This window comes from Erinaceus europaeus, chromosome 3 (assembly GCF_950295315.1).
Source record: "Erinaceus europaeus chromosome 3, mEriEur2.1, whole genome shotgun sequence".
Lineage (NCBI taxonomy): Eukaryota > Metazoa > Chordata > Mammalia > Eulipotyphla > Erinaceidae > Erinaceus > Erinaceus europaeus.
Window position 1 is genome coordinate 142,061,123 of NC_080164.1, and position 21,182 is coordinate 142,082,304.

At 40.8% G+C, this 21,182-nt stretch overlaps 1 protein-coding gene across 1 annotated transcript in view; it reads left to right on the top strand.

The window, feature by feature from the left end:
* The first annotated feature begins 5,163 nt into the window (after window positions 1–5,163).
* Window positions 5,164–21,182, top strand: part of HOPX (HOP homeobox) — a 37,969-nt gene continuing 21,950 nt past the window's right edge. Inside the window, exon 1 of the mRNA XM_007523858.3 lies at window positions 5,164–5,319. The gene's annotated coding sequence lies outside the window, so the exon portion shown is untranslated. The remainder of the gene's footprint in view (window positions 5,320–21,182) is intronic.

Here is a 21,182-nt window from a genome sequence, read left to right on the forward strand (position 1 = left end):
AGATGTGCAGCTCTTCCGTCACTCTGTGTCACGGGATTACAGCTGGTTGTGGCGGCCCCAGCCAGCAGCCTCCTCCCACCAGTCATGGAAGAGTCAGTTCTAAGGTCAGTTCAAAAGTATATGCTTCTGTACTCTGACTACCCCCTCTATCTCCTCTCTCTCTTTCTCTCTCTCTCACCATAGCACCACTCAGTTGTGGCTTATGGTGGTGCTGGGAATTGAAGCTGGGATCTTTGCTGCCTGAGGCTTGACAGTCTCTATGCTATCTGCCTATCACTCCTCATTTACTACTGGCTAAAGAGAGAGAAAAATTGAGAAGGGAGGGGGGAGATAGAGAGGAAGAGAGACAGAGAGACACCTATAGCCCTACTTCGCCACTTATAAAACTTTCCCCCTGTAGGTGGAGACCAGGGGCTTGAACCTGGGTCCTTGTGCACTGTAATGTGTGTGCTTAACCAGGTGTGCCATCACCCAGCCCCTCCCCATCACTCTTTGTCCTCCCTTCCTTCCTTCCTTTCTCTCTTCTTTGCTTTCTTTTGTTGTTATCATCAGGACTTTGCTGCTCTGAGATGACTTTATTTTAAATTTTATTAGTAATTTCTTAATTGCCATCAGTAGCTTTCTATTTACCCCCAAGGAATGGCTTTCTTTTCTCTGCATACTTACTTTGGTTCCATATGTTCCCCATTCATAGAGCAGCTTTTTGAACTTCAGTGATTTGCTTCTTGTGCAAGTATCACTGCCTTCCATGAGGCTCCACTGAAACTGCTGTGTGCTCTGGCACATGAAGCTTTTAAGTTTGGATATTCTGTGCCTATCATGTGTGGGTTACACAAAGATGACTAAGAAAAAACCTGACTTCTTGATGCAACTTTCAGCAGGGACTACAGTTTATTGAGCATATACTATGTACCAGGTCAAGTACTTTATATATATTATTTTTGAGATAGTATCATCAGTTCCATTTTCTTTATTTCTGAATAGAGACAGAGAGAAATTGAGAGGTAAGGTGGAAATATGAAAAAAAAAGAAAAGAAAGGAGGAAAAGAAGGAAGGAAGGAAGGAAGGAAGGAAGGAAGGAAGGAAGGAAGGAAGGAAGACCTGCTTCATCAATTGTGAAATTTCTCCGCCCTAACACATTGACAAGTGGGGACCATGTGCACTACTGGGTGCACCACCACCCTGCCCCTGTATTATTTCTGTTTTAGAGACAGGGGAACTGAATCTAAACAAAATGCCAAAACTTGCCTGGTTACTGGTTGGTGGCAGAGGCAGGACTTGAGTGTAAGTCTGATGACTCAGAAACCTGAACTCTTCCCTAGTCACTCAGCAAATACTGAACACCTACCACCTCTCAGATACTGTTTTTTGCAGTGTAGAACACAACCTCTGATTCACTGTAGACTTCATTCCTTCTTGCTCTGTGCCAGAGGATGTTCCTCAAATCCCCTATAAGGACCAGGGTGGCGCAGAGTAGGAAAATGACTACCTGCATGCAGGTGTTCATTTAAAGTTTGCTAACCCCCAGGAAGAAAATCCTGTGTGAGAATTACTGTATCCGCTGTGTATTTCTATTTTAAACATCACTGGCAGTAGCTGGAATTTAGAGGCAGACAGAAATACAAATAATTGGGAGTATAGAATTCCATGAAGGTGTGACAGACAGGAGGGTCGGGAAAATGAGTTTGAAGGCCGTCTACATTATTTTTTCAACTTTTTTTTTTTTAAATAGTGAGGTTCAGTATTGAACTTGATGTTTCTAAGAAATGAAAGCATAATAGGTTCCATCAGACGGAAAATCAGAGGCTGGAAGATTACGTGCTAGACCTTGGATACACAGAAAATCTGTGGAGATAAAACACCTGCAATCTAAACCTTCAGGAGGTTAAAAGCCATAACTGGGGAGATGGCTTAACTGGTAGAGCACTGAGCTTGCATGCCTGAGGTTCTGGTTCATTCCCAAGCAGTACATGTGCCAAGGAAATGCTCTTATATCTCTCTCTCTCTCTTCGTGTGTGTGTGTGTGTGTGTGTGTGTGTGTGTGTGTGTGTGTGTGTGTGTGTGTGTGTGTGTGTGTGTGTGATGAGAAGACTTCTCTCAAATGTAATAAAGTAAAAAGTAACAACTTTTTAAAGAGAATAAATTCACTGTGGCTAGCCACTTCTTTTATTTTTGGGTTGTTAAAATAGTTTTTAACATTACTGAGAGTCAAAATGTGTTTTTTATATTTATTTATCTATTTACACAATGCCAGGGACCTAATATAAAGCATTACACATGCACATGTACTCTATTGCTGAGCCAACTACCTCAGTTTTTATCTTAATTTCCTAATAATAGAGAGAGGGGGAAAAAAAAAAGCACAGCTCTGTTATCCAGGGAGTTCCACAAGAAGGTAATAGAAAAAAGAGACAGAGGAGAGAAAGAAAAGAAAGAAATACATAGAGAGGAGGAGAGCTACTGCAGCACTGCTCCACTACCTGTGAAGTTTCCACCCCGCAGTTTGGTGGTGGAACCCCAAGTTCCAGTTTGGTGGTCCAGGGTTCCAACCAGGGTCCTTGTACATGGTAACATGTGCACTCTATATGAGATACCTTCTGATGCTTAACTTTATTATTATTTTAAACCAAGAGCACTGCTCATTTCTGGCTGTGGTGGTGTGGGGAATTGAACTTGGGTTCTCAGAGCCTCAACCATAACTATAATATTATCCTATCTTCATGGCCCTATAAGATTTTTTAGATTAGTAGACGTATCAGTAACATTTTCCATTTCTTCCCTGATATTTGAATTCTGGTTTTCAGATAAGTTTATCTGAGAAAAGTGAATCCTTCCCTCAGTTGCATGAGATGTACCATGATCAGATTGATTAATTTCCTCTTTGCAGGTCATCAATTTGGTTAACATGATGGTGATTTGGTTCAGTTCTCAGTAAGGAAACATACCCCATAGTTCGTTATTGGCTTCTGGAAAGATTTTCCTCTCTAGTAAGGAAAGACACTAAGGAAAAGCCTTACATCTCTTACTATGTTTGGAAACTTTTGTTTAAGATATAACACATTGAGCACTCTTGCCACCATGAGAAACATCAGCATGATCACACTGGAGGTTACAAAATGAAAGAGAGAGAAGGACTGGGTTCTTGGTGACCTCATTGCATCACTGAGCAATCTGAAACCACAACTGCAGAGTTCTTAAGTGATGCAAACTGCTCTGTAGTTTCAACTACTTTTAGTTCATCTCCTTGACATACAAAGTAGAGAGAAATAGCTGGAAGCCACTACATTATGAAAGCACAAAAGAAATACGTCTGTACCAGGATGATACTGCAGGTGTTGGATTCTCGGCTGGGTTGCAAAACCTTCAAATGAATTAAGAAACTGAGAAAATTTCATCTGTTTGCTGCCTGTTCCTATGTGCTAGGAGTGTGGATAAGACAGACAAAGTCAGTGAAGTTATAGAAATAGAATTCTAGAAGACAGATGGTAAACCAATAAACAAATAAGGGTAAGTGAGAACATTCTTGGGCAGCTTTCTTCTAAATTTATTATTATTATTATTATCTTTATTGGATAGAGACAGCCAGAAATTGAGAGTATAGGAGAGGGAGAGAGAGGGGGGAGAGAGAAAGAGAGACACCTGCAGCTCTGCTTCACCACTTGCAAAGCTTTCCCTCTGCAGGTGGGGACTGGGGGCTCAAACCCAGATCCTTGAGCACTGTAGCATGTGCATTCAACCAGGTGCGCCACCACCCAGTCCCTGGGCAGTTTTCTAAATATGGCTTAAGATCAGTCCTGAGTGTTAACACAGAAATCCTCAACTTCATCATCATTGTCACTATCATTATTCATGTCAGGTATGGCTGGTGTCAAAAGATGGACAAGACATAGACTCTGCATTCAAGAAATCTCTTAGATAAGAATCCAGCTTTGGCCATAGAACAGTAAAAAGTTAGGCAATGAATCAGGCAGAAAACAAAAGAATTCCTCTGGTAACCAGGGTTGGAGTAAGCTAGGCCCCTAGTCTCTACTTTTCTCCCACACATGTTTTATCATCATTACTCTTTTTATGAAGAGGGAAAAAAATATTCTGGTGATTGCGGCTCTTCTTTCACATACAGCCACTGTTCCCAAGAGAATCAAGTGGGCTTTTTTCTTTCTCCAGTGAAGTGAAAAATACAGGAGGTGTAGTTCTGAAAGGCACATCCCATTGAGTGCACACAGATACTGCCATAAATTATCTCACCGAACCCTATCTCCCTTCCCTCATCCTCTCAAAACCATAGGCACTTAAGGTAGTTCATATGCCACAGTTGACTATTAGCTGTCAAATCACAAGTCATGCTATAAAGTAAAGATAAACACTGACTAACCTGGTCCTCCATGGCCACCCACATACCCTCACCCTTATAGAAACATCTCCACTGATGGCAATGCCAGCCACTGAAAACTCTCTCACTCTAGGAGTGCATCTTCCCACAGGCTTACTCATACACTGGCTTTTTATTTGCACTCTCTTGGGAGATCTTTCAACTCTGAGATAGCAGTTTCTTTAATAAGGGAAGGGTAGGGGAAGGTCAGAGGAGAGGGAATTAAAATCACTGTTAAAAGGCATCTAAAATAGCATCACCCTCATCTTCCCCACCCCCTCTATCTTTATCTACATTCTGTGTAGACTAAAAAAAAAAGAAAGAAAGGAGGAAGAGGAAGAGAAGAAGAAGAAGAAGAAGAAGAAGAAGAAGAAGAAGAAGAAGAAGAAGAAGAAGAAGAAGAAGAAGTAGAAGAAGAAGTAGAAGACGAAGAAGAAAAGAAAGAGAAAAAAACAGTTTCTCATTAATCGGGCAATTGTCCAGGCTCTTGGTTTGGCATTAAGCCTAAAAGAGAGCTGTGAAATCAACCTCACCAAGCCTGTGCTTTGAAATGAGGAAATCTCACTGGAAGCCCATTCAAAACAAGGAACTTGTTACAAGAGTCCCAGGTCCTGTGTTTCTTTCTCTTCTCAGCCACATCTGTCTCGTCTTGCCAGGGTCTCATTTGACCAACACACAGATCAGAGATAGGAAAGCAGTGACCAGAAACTTCTACAGCTTATTCAGAAGCCACTGTCTGATTATCAAACCTGCAGAACCAGGAGAGGACATATTTTCAGTTGTTTTCCTTCTGCCCACACTGCAGGTTTTTCAGGTCCTTGCTTGAGCGTGCGCTCACAGGCGTAAATAAACGTGCTATCAACAGCCTGCGTCAGCCAGCTGGCTATTTAAGCAGGCTGGCATCAGCACTCTCAGCTTCCAAACCCAGCACTTGTCTTTGCCACTAACACGTAAGTAACTTGCAGAGGTTCACCTTTATTGTAGGGAATGAACTTGTGTGTGCAGAAACTAGACAGAAGGGCTGTGGTTACCGTGTTTTCTGTTCTGTTGGTAAAGGTAGAGGTGAAGGAAGGAAGTCCAGAACTGGCCGCTAGCAGGGAGGGAGAGAATTCTGCTGACAGAATAGATACCCGACCAACCATTGTTGTGGGTCTTTGCTCAGCAGGTATGATTTCTTTCTTTCTTTCTCTCTCTCTCTTATCTTTGAAAGACACTTTTAAAAACTGGCATGTGTGTGTCACATGAATTTATCATTTTGAGTAGTGTTATCATGAATTTCAGTCTACAATCAGATACAATCAAAATATCTTTTCTGTTTGATGTAGAAGGGGTATAAAGGTGTTTTGGGAGTGAATTGAGTTGGCTTGGTTGTGAGTCTGCAGTGCCATTTACTGTTACTTCTTTCTAGTTCTCTTTTTTTTTATTTGCAACAATGCAAATGCTGATCTTTAAGACGGGAAGGAATCCTGTGCTCTGGGGGTTTGTGACACTGCAGCACTGTGTTATCTGGGCAAACTGTTAAATGTGTGAAAACACCAGATGCTTTGGTAAAGAGAACTTAAAAGAGATGAGGAATGCAAAAAAGTTCCCATGAAATAGCTCTGCCACTAGCCAGAGCCACCTAATGTATTTAGTCAAATGGGATTCAATATAACCAAAGTGGGCAGAGAAGAAAATGGTAGTGCTGGGGAACAGAAACAGGAGGAGCAGATAGCAGATTTATACTTAAACATCATATGTGCCATAAGTCTTTATTAAAACCTAAGTAGGACTATACTAAGAAATAAAGCATACCATTAATTCTGTAATTCATCCCTTTGGGTCACGGACTGGACAAGAATCTGGTGAAAGTTGAGAGTCTTTCCCTTGAAGTTCTGATATCTGCATGTTCCCAACACCTTGGTACCATCTTATTGAACCCCTAGAAGTAACCCTAAGTAAAGATGCCTGGTTTAAGCCAACATTTTATTGTTAGCTGAGTTGCAACAGCTGAAGAATCTGCTCAGAAATAGTGGGGAGAAAAAAAAAAGAAATAGTGGGGAGAGGAGACCTTTGGCATAATAGGTACTTGCTGGCCATGAGAGAGTCCCATTCCAAAAACTCAGTTGATCACAAATGTCTGTTGATCCCAAATCCTATATCACATCATGCTAAAGTGAACAAGCGGCTTCTCTGAGCAACATTAAATTGGGGAAAAAAACAAAAAAGGTGGTTCCTGTTCTCAAAAAACTTGAAACCTAAAATATAATAGCACAGCTAATAGGTCTGGTGAAAAATAGTGCATATTTTGTGATCCAACTTGTGTCAGATGTGGGAAAATGCAAACAAATGGAAATGCTGAGCAGGAGTTACAGGGGGAAGGGAGGCAAGAAAGGGACAAGGAAGGGATCAGGAGGGCTGGGGGTTATAAATTTGTCCACTAACTTGTTTGGCTAACAATTTCTTACATGTGAAAATTTATCAGATTATGACCTAGGTTTGAGCCCAGCCCCCACCACACTAAGGGAAGCTTCAGAGTGGTCTCAGACCCCACCCCCACACACACCCACACCCCATCCCCCACCTGTTTTTCTATCTGAGAAAATTGGGCTGTAGCTGTGAAACCCCAGTGATGAGGGAAAAAAAGTTTATCTTATGGTTCACTTTATTATTTTTTTAAGATTTTATTTATTTATTTTTTTATTAATGAGAAAGATAGCAGGAGAGAGAGAAAGAATCAGACATCACTCTAGTACATGTGCTACCAGGGATTGAACTTGGGACCTCCTACTTGAGGGTCCAATGCTTTATCCACTGTGCCACCTCCTGGACCATACTCTTATGGTTCACTTTAAACATGTGGAGTATTATCTGCCAATTATACCCAAAGAAGCAGAACCTAAACAATACATCTTATTTTTTTCATAGTTGGAAGCATTCCTAAAGGTTAGCCTATGTAACATCATAAAGTATTTATTCATGTATTTATCTCCTAGAGCACTACTCAGCTCTATTTATGGTGGTACCAGGGATTGAACCTGGATGCTCAGAGCCTCAGGCATGAAAGTCTTTTTTCATAACCAGTATGCTATCTCCCAGCCCTCATAAAATTTTTAAATGAGGATATGGGGGAAAATTAATATAATAGATAACATGGGGGTCAGAACTGCGAACTTCCATGTAATGGGAGAGTCCCCTTGCCCCCCCAAAAAGGAGGAGGAAGAGGAGAATGAAATGGGAGAGTCTCAAAGAGTCTCACTCAGCAGTTTGAGAAAAACTGTTTTGGAAAATATCTGGGACTAGACCCCACCCTGAACAATTAAATCAGTATCCCTTGTGTTGATGTATAAAATTCCCAGGTAATTCAAATATACAGTCATGGCTGAGAACCAGTGAAACCCAGAGCCTCCCACCCCTGTTGATACATGGTCCAGGGTCCCTGAGAACAGCACCAGCACCCCAGAGGAAAAAGAACCCCAAGATCATTATTGCTTGATCTTCAGAACCACAATTCCACCTTTACTTAGGTTAGCTAGGTTACACTATCAGGCACATTTCAAGAGAATTCTTGGAACATTGATGTGCTCCAGGGAGGCCAGCAGGAGGTTCGTTACTAAAGGATTGTGCCAACTTAGGCGAAGGGACCGTGAAAAGAGTTGTTTCCAAACTAAAGCTACCTTTTGTGCCTGACATATCTGGCATAAGCCAGGGGATTATAACTATTGAAAAGAATCTCGGTGAACGAACTGAGCTCTGTGCTCTAGGGGCAGCCAATTTGTTCTTTCAGGATCGAGCATGAGTTCTCAGCACTGGGATGTGTCTAACTGGCACATCTTTGGTCCTTTCACTGTGACTACCAACTAACCTCTGGGGTAAGAGGCTGAGTGGGTGCAGTGTGTCTTTTTGTCCGCCTTCCCCTCAACACATGTGTTTATGCAAACAGACTCATGCCTGAGGCTCCAAAGTCCCAGATTCAATGTCTGCACCACCACAAGCAAAAGCTGATCAGTGCTCTGGTAAAGAGAGAGAGAGAGAATTAGAGAGGGGCCAGGTGGTGGCGTGCCTGGTTAAGTGCACACACTATAGTATGTGCAAGGACTGGGGTTCAAGCCCCTGGTCCCCACCTACAAAAGGAAAGCTTCACGAGTGGTGAAGGCTACAGGTGTCTCCCTGTTTCTCTCCCTACCTCCCCCTTCCCTCTCAATTTCTTTCTGTCTTTATCTAATAATAATTAAGTAAAATTTAAAAAATAAGATTTGTCTATGACACTACAGCACCTCATCTGCTCTTTCCAGGCCAGCTAATCATGTCCTACATGGTTTCCCACCTGCCTTCAATCCAACTGTGTGATTTCCAAGGTCTCATTCTCTCATGGGCATGCTTACCCAGTTCTTAAGAAGTAATTAAAGTCATATGTTAATAGACAATAATTGTTGAGTGCATTCCATCTCTCCCTCATGAATAGCTTCCAGCAAGATAACATATCTGGGGAGTTCTTTGACATGTTATATAAATAAAATTACCTTCTGTGGCAATCAGGAACAGCAACATTTTAGATAACATACTTCAACCCTGCTGGTCAAATTTCACGTAACTTACTGCATGGAAATAGGCCAAGATTGGTGGCGTGGAAAGAGTTGTAGAATTCCACAAATCACACCTATAGAAACTGCCTACCCAGGGGTCAGGCGTTAGTGCAGTGGGTTAAATGCACATGGCACGAAGCACAAGGACCAGTGTAAGGATCCCAGTTTGAGCCTCTGGTTTCCCCATATGCGGGGGGGGGGGGGGGTTTGCCTCCCCTTCTCTGTCTTCCCTTCCTCTCTTGATTTCTGTCTGTCTTATACAACAACAATGATGGCAGTAACAACAATAATAATCACAAGGGCAACAAAAGGGAAAAAAATAGCCTCCAAGAGCAGTGGATTCGTGGTGCAGGTACCAAACCCCAGCAATAACCCTGGAGGCAAAAAAAAAAAAAAAAGAAAGAAAGAAGGAAGGAAGAAAGAAAGGGAGAAAGAAAAAAAGAAAGGAAGGAAGGAAGGAAGAAGAAAGGAACTACCTACCTACCATGGGTCCTGAGAGATTACTTTTCCTGAGTGTACCCAGTCTTTGTTAAACACATCTTTTCTCACTAGAGATGTCGGCGTTTCATTTCTCTCTGTGTGAAAAATAGGTCTTCATCTTAATATCACTATAGTGGAGATCAAATCCCCAGAAATTTTTCTCTGAATATGACCTACTTCTTCTCTGGAGTGGAAGTCTGGCAGGGCAGCTTACCAGCCTTTGTGACCTCCCTTGGTCATCTCTCCACCCCTTCCATAGCCTGAGCAGAATCCTCTGCAGTTCCCTCCCCAGCCAGCAGCACTTACTTCCCAGAGATTGCTGCAGCTTCTCTTGGCAAGTGGTAGGGGCTGTCACAGGTGGTGCAGGTCCTACCTCTGATGGAGGTTTGGCCAGTGTATACTTAACTTCCCTCTGGGGGAAACAGAGTCCAGGAGGTAACTGGGTAGCCAGAAGGCACTCATTGATTGTACCGCACTGGTGAGAAAGCAGCAGCAAAGTGGAGGGTATAAACTGTCCTGAGCTCAGAGGAAAGGGGAACTCTCAGAGTCAGGGAGAAAGGATAAGAGAGTGGCAGCCAACACTGGTTTTAATGCTGTTGTTTGGAAACCCAGTATTTCTACTTCTTCCCATGCAGAATTTCAGACACAAAATTTTCCCCACCTCCCACCCCTATGCTGTCCTCCAATCTGGGGCCTCACACTTTCATGAGTCCACTGATCCTGGAAGATTTTAAATTTTTACAGATAGAAATAAAGAGGGGCTGGGTGGTGGCACACCTGGTTGAGTGCACATATTACAGTGCTCAAGGACCCAGGTTCGAGTCCCCAGACTCCACCTGCAGGGGGGAAGCTTTGCAATTGGTGAAGCAGGGCTACTAGTGTCTCTCTATCTCTTTCCCTCTCTGTCTCCTCTTTCCTCTTGACTTCTGGCTGTCTCTATCCAACAAATAAATAAAGATAGATAAAAAAAAAAAAGAAAAGGCAAGACACTACAGCACTGCTTCACCATTCATGAAGCTCCCCCTGCTGGCATGAATGGTGTTCCCATGTGGTGTCAGGGCCTCAAACCTGAGTCTTCAAGCATGGCAAAGTATGTTCACTATTGGGGTGAACTCTCTTACAGCACCACAATAAAGCTTTTAAAATGAACAAAGGGTTTGTATAATTGATAGGATGTTTGTGCAACCATGACAGAATTTCTGTCTTCTTTGTATGATTCTTTTAATTGAAAAAATACTTCAGTGCATTTTATTTATTTCATAAAACAGAGCTGGGAGGTGGGTATCACTGTGCCACATGTGGTGTTGGATACTGAACTCAGAGCCTCCTGCCTGCAAGTTCAGAACTCTGCACCAGCCCCTTCTCAGGAACTACATATCTGGCTTTTCTTTGAACATTTCCCTCTACTTTTGTTTCCAAACTCTTTCACTAGAAGATGGCTTCTTTCACACCTTTTATTGTTATTATTTTGATTTTTATGTAACTTGGCATTTTGACATTATAAAAGCTCCAGGGCCAATGAAATATCTCCCAATGAATAGCACTCTTCTTTGCTATGTGCATGACCCAGGTTTAAGCCTGACCCCTACTGAGTTGAAAGAGGCTTCAGGGCTGTGGTCTCTCTCTTCCTTTCTTCTTCTACCCCCCCTCCCCCCGTCTTTATCTAAAACATGAACAAAACCTTCAGGTGTACATCACTGGAAATCAACAAGTGTACACTCCCACCAGCTCACCACTGAAAAGCTAATCCTCTTTACCATACGTGGGTTGTTTTAGGGCTGTGTAATGGCCTAGCTGGGATTAACTTTTGGATGTTCTTGCTAGCTTCCTCAAACTTTTAAAATGTCAAATGAAAGGAGACGGTGAACAGAATTATGAAACGATGGATTTGTTGACAGAAGGGTGGTGGCCTTTGGCTCAAAGTGATTTACAAAGTTCTAACCTGCTCATTTAAAAAGTCAACATCTGTGAGAAGGGAGCACTGGCTCATGGGATGAGGTTTGTGCTTTGGCTCATGTGGCCCAGTTTCAAGCACCAGTACCACATGGTGCCAACATACTAGGATAAGCTCTGATGCTGTAGTGTCTCCCCCACACTGTCTCTTTATCTAAAGTTTTTAAAAAGCTCTCCAAGAATAATGAAATCACATGCGCATGAGGTCCTGGTCCCAGAGATGGTTGGAATGGGAGGTGACACAAACAGATGATAATCTCAAGGCAAACCCCACTACCCCAGACTTGTCCACTGGCCTTGGGTGATAAGTAGAGAACAAGCCAAACAGGCCAAGAAGTAGGAAATCTCCTGATGCTTCTGCTCTGGCCCTGGCTCCCTACATTTCAGTAACCCTGGCGTCAGTTGGGTGTTCCAGTGTTGGGGAACCTAAACTTACATGGGATTTGGAGTGTCAGAGCTCCTGACCAAGCAAGTGTAGGTTAGCCTGGTTTTGTTCTTTCTCAAAAAATGTTGAGGTGTGCCGGGAGCCGGCACCAGCGGAAGTAATTAAAAGTCCCTGAAGGAAAGGGGGAGTTGGTGATGAAGAAGTGAGAGACACATCAGCTGCTTCAGGTGCAGGAGAGAGGCGTCTCTGCCCTCTGTCTGCAGAGGTTTATTATTTCAACACTTTTTGCCCAGATATAGTTGACATTATGTAAGATTATTTTCATTAACATCAAGGATACAGATGACATTATGCATAATATTTTCATTAATATCAGGAATAAACTTAAACAACAATATTATTATTATAGGTATGTTTTCCTTAGAAAGTTCCCTAGGTCTGGGGCATCCTGATCTCCCCTTGAAAGTTTCTTGGGTCTGGGGTAGTCTAAATCTACCCTTGAAAGTTTTCTTGGTCTGGAATAGTCTAAATTTCCCCTTGAATGTTCCCTTGAAATGACCATCTGTGTTTTGACCATCTCCCTGTTCTGACCTTCTGTATGAATAAACATTTTTTCTCTGGAGCTAAATCTAATAGCTTTTCTTCTTAACCCATTCTTGGATGGGTCTAACTAGATCATAGTAGGCTGTCCACCTAAAGAAATCTGCTGCAAAGTAAGCACACACCATGGGGGCTCTCTTCTGGTTAACCTTTACATATGTGAAAGTTCACTGACTTTTAGCTTACTTCTACCCATATATCCTAACATTAGCTATTTAACTACACTACCTAATACTCATCATGGATGCCTGAAAGTGGAATCAGGGTGTTTGTGGGTGAGGGTAAGCAATAGGGCATCTTTATATTTAGGTGGAGATCACAGTCTGCCACTCATGCTACAAGCTTTTGGTCTGAGTCCAGCTAATTGAGAAGCTGTAGTGCTGATAAGTAGCTCTTTTTCTGAAAGCCTCCCAATGGATACAGCAGCTTCTGCTCCTAGGCCATTTTTAGTCTTGTCACACTCACTGCCATAATTGTTGTTACTATGTACTTCCCCTGGGGATCTCTTTCTACTGTCCCCTGGTAATATTTATGTATTTGCAATATAGCCAATAAGTCCTCAAATTATCAATGTAATTAAAAACAAATAGCTTCAGTTTAGTCTAGAACTTCCCTCTCTGCAGTAGGTTCCAGTCTGTTCGGACTTTGTCTGGCAACAGACATGACCTCACCTCCGCCATTACACAAAAAGGATGAATAGTTTCAGTTCAGTCCTGGCTTGCTCGGACTTTGACAGCAGCCTTGACGTTGCCTCCACCAGAGGTGGGCAGTTGGTGACACACTGGGTTAAACACACATGGTGCAAAGCACAGGGACCAGCACAAAGGATCTTGGTTTAAGCCCTGGTTCCCCACCTGTAGGGGGTCACTTCACAAGCAGTGAAGCAGGTCGTAGTTGTCTGTCTTTCTCTCCTCATCTCTATCTTCCCCTCCTCTCTCAATTTCTCTGTCCTATCCAACAACAACAATAACAACAAAATGGAAAAAATGGCCACCAGGAGCAGTGGATTCATAGTGCAAGCACCGAGCCCCAGTAATAACCCTAAAGGCAAAAAATAAAAAGTAAAAAAAAAAAAAGAAAGAAAGAAAGAAAATGTTAAATACTTGCACAGGACTTGGCAGAAGACAGCCAAACCTGGGGAGTGAAGCACGGTCTGGTGGTCAGGTATCTGGATTTTGTTTGCAGCCCTAACTCAACTGTCATGAAACTTAAATTAGGAGGGAGCTCAAAGGGTCATTTGTGCCAGTAGATTGCCAATAGAATATCATTCTTTCACTCTCAAAAAATATCAAGTCTGAGTAGTAAGTAAATTGTTGGGCTGTCAGAAAAGTCATGCTAAATTTTTCTCTGTAAAAATGCAACGAAGTTTTTCCAATAGCCCAATAGATGGCCCTCTATAAATCTAACGAGTTGCCTGGAATTCTACCATTAGTAAGTGGCTGATTTGGCACTGAAACTCATGTACTTCCTAGGTCTCAATTCTGGTCTCTGCCAACTTACTCACACTCACTAAGACTTAGTTTTCCTATGTATTAGTAATATATTAGGAATATATTAGGAATAACCATACTGCCCAGACAGATATGGAACAACCAATCATACTGGAAGTTTAGCATTAAAGCATTCTTAAAGTCATTTCTTAGTCAACTCTAGCTTTCCATTTCTCCATATCTGTCATTGATCACCTGGACAAAGCAACTGAAATGGACTAAGAAATCTTATCCATAAGGTTGAGTGGAGTTTCTAAAATGTTTTGTCATTTTAATGGTTGCAAAACCTGATATTTAGTTGCCCAACATTATGTCCTGAGTCACTGGGCAAGTTGAAGTAGAAACTTCGTAATGGTGCCTTAGAGTGACAGAGTATAATTTATAATGCTATTCTAAAATATAGTCTATCTCGTCAAGTCCTACAATAACCTGTGAGTTAGGCGGTAGCTGCTGATGAAAGGAGAGTGTGGGTCTTGCAGGCCCTTTCTGCAACATTATGCCTAATTCTCAAATAAATGATCTTGTGTAAATTCAGAGTTACCCTAAGCTGGACTTCATGGCAAATCAGTCTTTGTAGTGACTTTGTGATGTTATTGAGTAGGCTAAAGTGACATACCTTCTGTCTCATTACCTGAACACCTGTTCATAAAAACAGCTCAGTTGGGGGGAGTGTGGTGGATAGGGTTCATAAAACAGAGCAGTGTGGCAATAAATAGCATGCATGGTTTTGGACTTCTATACTTTGGATCATTACACAGTACCAAGTGTGTGCTATTTTACTCATTCCCTAATTGTAGTCATAAAACAAGAATGGTGGTGGGACCGTAAAAATAATAATTAATTCAAATACATTTGTGCAAAGAGATAATTCCAATTTTCAAAGAGTCTTTTGTGGACTTTTCACGATGCACAAATAACTTGAAAAATTATGCCGGCTAGTATTCACAGGTTACAGTGGTCTGTGAACTGGCTAACTAAATACCTACTGATCATGCATGCACAATACCATGGAAGTCCCTAACTACTGCTGGTCCTTATGATGTAACCAGAGTTTGAGCAAAAATATTGCATGCATTTTCAGGAAATAAGTATAATGGTATGTTCCCAGACTACAAGCCAATAGACCTTTTCAGAGTCAGTTCTTGGGAACATTTTCAAAAAGAAGCTAACTTTCTGACATTCCAAAATGTCTGAATAGCTACAGAACAATGTGACATTTTTAGCTGCTTGATTCTCAGCTATCTGTATCCAGAATTTCAATTAACTGTGCTGGCTTATCTGTATTAAGATTTTAAAAATCCAGACTTACTTCTACCATCAGCATTTAAGTTTTTGAGTACTCCTTTACCTGTGTTTAAAAAGCAGGTACATCTCCCTCCCTATTGTTCATTGATCTAATTAATGTGCTCCTAAATAAAACTGGAGTTGGAAGGCGAATAACTGAAAAAATAATCACACACTCAGAAATACTGCTGCAGTATCAGAGAACAAAATAAGAAGCTTATTAGCTGTCACTTTCATTAGCTTGTGTTACTGTTGCATTCACAAACTTGAGAAAAAAATTATCTTTAAGCTTAGTAGTGTTGACAGATTTCTTTTTAGGTTTAATGGTTCTCTTTTAAAAGATATTAAATTTCTCCCCCTCCTCCAGCAGAAGTTTCCTTTCCTAATTTTGTGTTACATCAAGGCCTCAGACATTCATAATGGGTAGATTTGATAAAATTCATTGTACTTCAAAAGTTGTATCCCTCCTGTATTATCTAGTTTAAAAAGTCCTGATCACATGGCCCCACGGAAATTTCTAGTACAAGCCGCTTTTGTTCCCTTTGTTTATATTTGATCATAAGACCAAACTGTGTTTGAAATGTAATGGATATTCATACTTACTAAGCATTAGCACAACTACACAAACAATATACCAAACAGGCAGAGGGCCAAGCATTATTCATCCTACTAGATAAATTCCTACCCAACATATTTAAACTGCAGTAACAATGAAAGCCAAGTGGCTGGATGGTGGTTCAGTAATAAAGCACATACTGCACTTCACATGGGAGGCCCTGGTTTTAACCTCTCCAGACAGGTACTCTATCTTCTCTCAGTCTTTCTTTTTCTCATGAAATAGATAAATGAATAAATAATAACAAAATAAAGAAAACTGAAGCTATGGTATATCCTCTTATCTTTAATCACAGAACAGCAACAGTATTCTCTCTCTCTCTCTCTCCCTTTGACAGAGACAGAGAGAAATTGAGAGGAAAGGGGAAATAGAGAGGGAAAGAGAAAGAGAGACACCTGCAGTACTGCTTCATCACTCATGAAGTTTCCCCTCTGCAGGTAGGGTCTGGGGGCTTGAACCTATGTCTTCTCACAGGGAAGGAATATGCTCTATCAGATGTGCTACTGCCCATCCTCCCAGCAGTATTCTTTCTTAAAAGAAAAAAGCATCCTCTGGTTCTTTACTATGTATAGGTATGTGGTTCTGTCCTCTCGGGTCCTAATAGACCTACATCTTGCCAGCCTACAAGAGCAGTATAGTCCAATAGGAACATTTTTACCATACCACACCAAAGTGAGAAATTTAACAAGTAATGTGATAATCTCCTGCCCAAAGTCTGCCTGGGAGACTTCTCATATATGTGATCCAGACTGAGTGACAAATTATGCAGTCATGTTAATTTAACAGGCTGACTGTTAAAAGGCACTACATTTCTAAATGTTCCATGCACAACTCAGTTGTCCTTGGAAAGAGAGACTAGCCCCCTGCAGAGGGAAGCTTCATACACAGTGGAGCAGGGCTGCAAGTGTCTCTCTCTTTCTCCCCTTCCCTCTCAATTTCTCTCTGTCCTATTAAATAAAATGAAAAAAAATTAATTAAAAAAAGAAAGAGAGACTAGCCACAAAGAATTTGGCAAATCAGGGACAGAGTCTCGAATCTAGGACACAAGTCACAATTTTCTCCCTTTCCAGATCAATAATATCAGCAAGCTGTTAAGTAGGAATAATACAATAACTTAAAACTCAGGTCAATTAGATTATCAGAATTTTTAGACAAGAAATGACTTCATCTGACCCAACATCACTTTTCTGGATGAAGAAATAATTCTAACACTTCTGGAAATGTGTATGTCATCTTATTGTTTACTAAGTTGTCTCATGAGCATAATGTCATTGTATCACATTTATCAGAAAAAGACAAAGAAGAAAAAAACTGAGATCCAGGTCTGACTCCTTTCCCAGTGCTCTATATGTTGGATCATCCCCATTAAAGAGATACATTCTCTCTATAACTAGTGCTGTACAAACCCAAAGCACTTTATCTCTGTTTCTCTCTCCCCACCTACAGCAACCAAACTGTTCTCGTCTGACTGTGCCCCCTTAGTGACTACCTCAGTAAACACAAGGCATAAGTTAAAAAAGTACCCCTCTCCTTGTCACCTGGATAAAAGAATCAGGAAAGGACCATGCAAATTAATTCTCCAGTTTCAATTATTCATCATTCACAATATCATTAATCATATTTGAGACAATTATGCATCTCAATGCTTTCAAAATTTCTCCCTTTTCCCTTTTAGTCTCATAATACGGTGACACAGATAATAATAGTTCTAATTATTGGGCTGTTGGAAAAACCATGGTGTATTTTTCTATATTTCTATGCCAAGATGTGCCATGACTTTTCCAACAACCCAGCATTATGCCTTCATGTCAACAAAGTGTTTTTTTTTTTCCTTCTCCTTTTTTAAATCATTTGTGAGTGATTCCACTCCTCCTACACCAAATATCTAGCTCTTTTTATTTCAAGCAGAGGGAAAGATAATACATCACTGCTCTACCATCTGTGGAGCTTTCCCCAGTACTGGGTGCTCCCATGTGGTGCTGGGGCTCAGCCACACACCTCTTGCATAGTGAGAAACATGTCAAGGATTATTCTGGATACTTGGGATACATCAGAATTGAGCAATACACTTTTAGTATCCTTAAAAGTTCCCTGAAAGCTCTTCAACATCTGCACAAAACTTCAATTTTTCAAGACAATTTTTAATTAAAATTGCTTTTTCTGGGGGGCCCAGGTGGTGGTACACCTGGTTAAGCACACACATTACAATGCTCAAGGACCTGGGTTCAACCCCCTGGTCCCCACCTGCAGAGGGAAAGCTTCATGAGTGGTGAAGCGGGGTTGCAGGAGTCTCTCTGTCTTTCTCCCTATCTCCACCTCCCCTCTCAATTTCTCTCTGTTTCTATTTATTAATAAATAAATAACATTTAAAACTTGCTTTTTCTAAAGTGAAAGACTACTGTTGAGTGGTTGCAGTACTATGTGAAATGTAGATAACTAGATAACTAGAACAAACAAAGTTTTAAAACAGCAACAAAATTGTCTCTTAGACTTCATGAGATGAGAACTGAAAACTATGGTGGCATTAATAGATTTAAAATGTAAGTTAGGAAGATCCTGCTTTGTGTTTTCAACAACCAAAATTAGCTATATTCAAAACCTAAGTACAATATGGGGAAAAATAACTTTCTAGCCTTCCAGCTTTCTGCTTCCAAATATCTATGTTTATAAAAATATGTCCCTGAGAAAGAGAGACACCTGCAGCACTGCTTCACATGAAGCTTCCTTCCTGCAGGTTGGGGCCAGGGGCTTAAACCTGGGTCCTTGAACACTGCATTGTGTGCCTTCAATCAGGTATGCCACCATATCATTCCTGAGAGGCTATTTTATCTGGCTCTGAAAGCCAAAAACAACAACAACAACAACAACAAAGGATGATTTAGTAGAGGACACTTCCAATTAAAGGCAAAATAATAAAGTTTCCTTAGTGAAATTTATACCTTAGGAAAAAGTAGATTCTCGTTTTTGATAAGATGGTCAAATAAATATGAATGGTTGTCATTCACATCTGGATGCAATAATAGGGTTATGTGTGGCGCGGAGCAGAAAAGAGAGCTGGACCTGGAAGAGAAAGGGGGCAATGATGTGTAAATGTACACAGGTAGTTGTAGAGATGATAGTTAACCTATGTCTGCAACCTTAGGAGAGCTGTTGTGACTTGCAGTGGAGGGACTGGGGATTCAGAACTCTGGTGGTGGGAACGGTATGGAACTAGATCCCTGTTGACATGTAACTTTGTAAATCAATATTAAATCACTAATAAATTTTTTAAATGGCTGTCACTCAAAAAATATGTCCCTGAAATCTTACAGTTTTATTAACCATGGTTAAATCACTAATAATATAAACAAAAAATGAAGAAATATAAAAATAATAATAACTATAATATAGCAATATTTCAAAGACATTTTCTAAAAGATACCTGTTTATAAAATGGAGATTTTTATGGAAGTGGACTGGTCTCTTTCATTTGGTCATTTGTTTCTAATCATTAGATTACATATTCCACTAATTTTACAGCACAAAGAAGAAACCTAAGGTTTACCATCTTTCACTATTGCTCCATGTTTCCACGTACAAGGTTTTGGATTAGAACATGAGCTAGTCTATCAGTGAAAAGAATTCAGTGTGAACAGAGAATTTTATGTCCTGTGATTAATTCACTGCTAGAAGCCATTCAAGAGCCACCTCTTCAACAGCTTTTCATAGCATCTTGCTATTTTCATTAAGTGGCTGTATAAAGTCCAGATCGCTAAGGGACTTATTCCAACGACAGTTTCAGGGGGCTCCTTTCAACAAACTGGACTTCTAGGAGTTAAGTAAAAACAATACCCTCCGGAGAGTTGGGCGGTAGCACAGCGGGTTAAGCGCATGTGTTGCAAAGCACAAAGACCAGTGTGAGGATCCCGGTTCGAGCCTCGGCACCCCACCTGTAGAGGAGTCGCTTCAGATGCAGTGAAGCAGGTCTGCAGGTGTCTATCATTCTCTCCCCTTCTCTGTCTTTCCCTCCTCTCTCCATTTCTCTCTGCTTTATCCAACAACGATGACATCAATAACAACAATAATAACTACAACAATAAAATAAAAACAAAGGGAATAAATAAATAAATATTTTTTAAAATATTTTAAATATTGTTTTAAAAAGCTAGTCTTTCTATTTTATTCTGTTGTATGCTGTCACTGTCACTTACCTATATGCTGTATAATTTACATAATGTCATTGCTCAGTGATGTCTGTACCAATCATAGAAAAGCATTTGGGGAGTGAGGGGAGGGAGTGGGGCGGTATAAATGGTTAAATGCAGGTGGCACAATGCTCCAGGAAGGGAGTAAGGATCCAGGTTGGAACTCCCCGCCCCCCCACCTGCAGGGGAGTTGCTTCACAAGTGGAGCAGGTCTGTCTTTCTTTCTCTCCCTCTCTGTGTTCCTCTCCTTTCTCCAGTTCTCTCTGTCCTATCCAACAACAATGATATCAATAACAACAACAACAATAACTACAACAATAAAACAAGGGCAACAAAAGGGAATAAATAAATAAATATTTTTTTTAAATCTTAAAAAAAAAAAAAAAGAGCATTTGGGGAAAGGGAGGCACTCTGGCTGACGGTGCTGTGTTTATTAACTGAAGTCACTGACTAATCTACACATCTGGGTCTCAGCCAGGTCTACCAAGGCTGAGAGAGGCCACAGACCAGCCCCACCCCCAAAGGGGAGCCAGAACAAATATATGACTCTACCTCCCTCTTGTCACAGAGGGCACCCACTTAGCACGACTGCCCCTTCTCCACCAAATTCCATGAAGGTTCTGTCTACATAAGCTACTCAGTACAAAGAGGAAACATGGTGTAAAGGTGAAAAATATGGATGTAGAAGCTAGACATTCTGGATGTGAATCCTTGCTTCACTACTCACTGGACTTAGGATCTGAGGAATGTTATATACTGTCCTTATGAAAGGCTTATTACGTTTCTATTTATTAAGCTTCCACATGTATAAAATGGAGACAGAGTGCCTATCTATCAACTAATATTATTTCTCTGATGGATAAATGAGTTTATGCATCTAGGATATTTAAGATTGTGCCTAGTACATACTAATCACTCAGTAAATAGATTATTGTTAAGACAGAAATGAGGCTTCTGTATATGATTCAAAAATAGAATTCAGCTTTCAAAAACCAAAACTCAGTTCTGTGTTATTTGGAGACAGAAAGCTGGCAGGCTAGAAAAAAAATTTTTTTTTTTACCAGTGTTGTGTTTTGGTATTGAATATGGCTAGTTTTGGTTATTGAAAACACAGAGGAGGATCTTCCTACCTTACATCCTAAATTAATCAGTTCATGCCAGAAGCTATTGGCTTAGAGCTCAGTTCAAAAGACATCTAGTGAGCAGCTGTTAAGTACAAAGTACTTCTTCTTTTTTTTTATCTTGTTTATTTATTT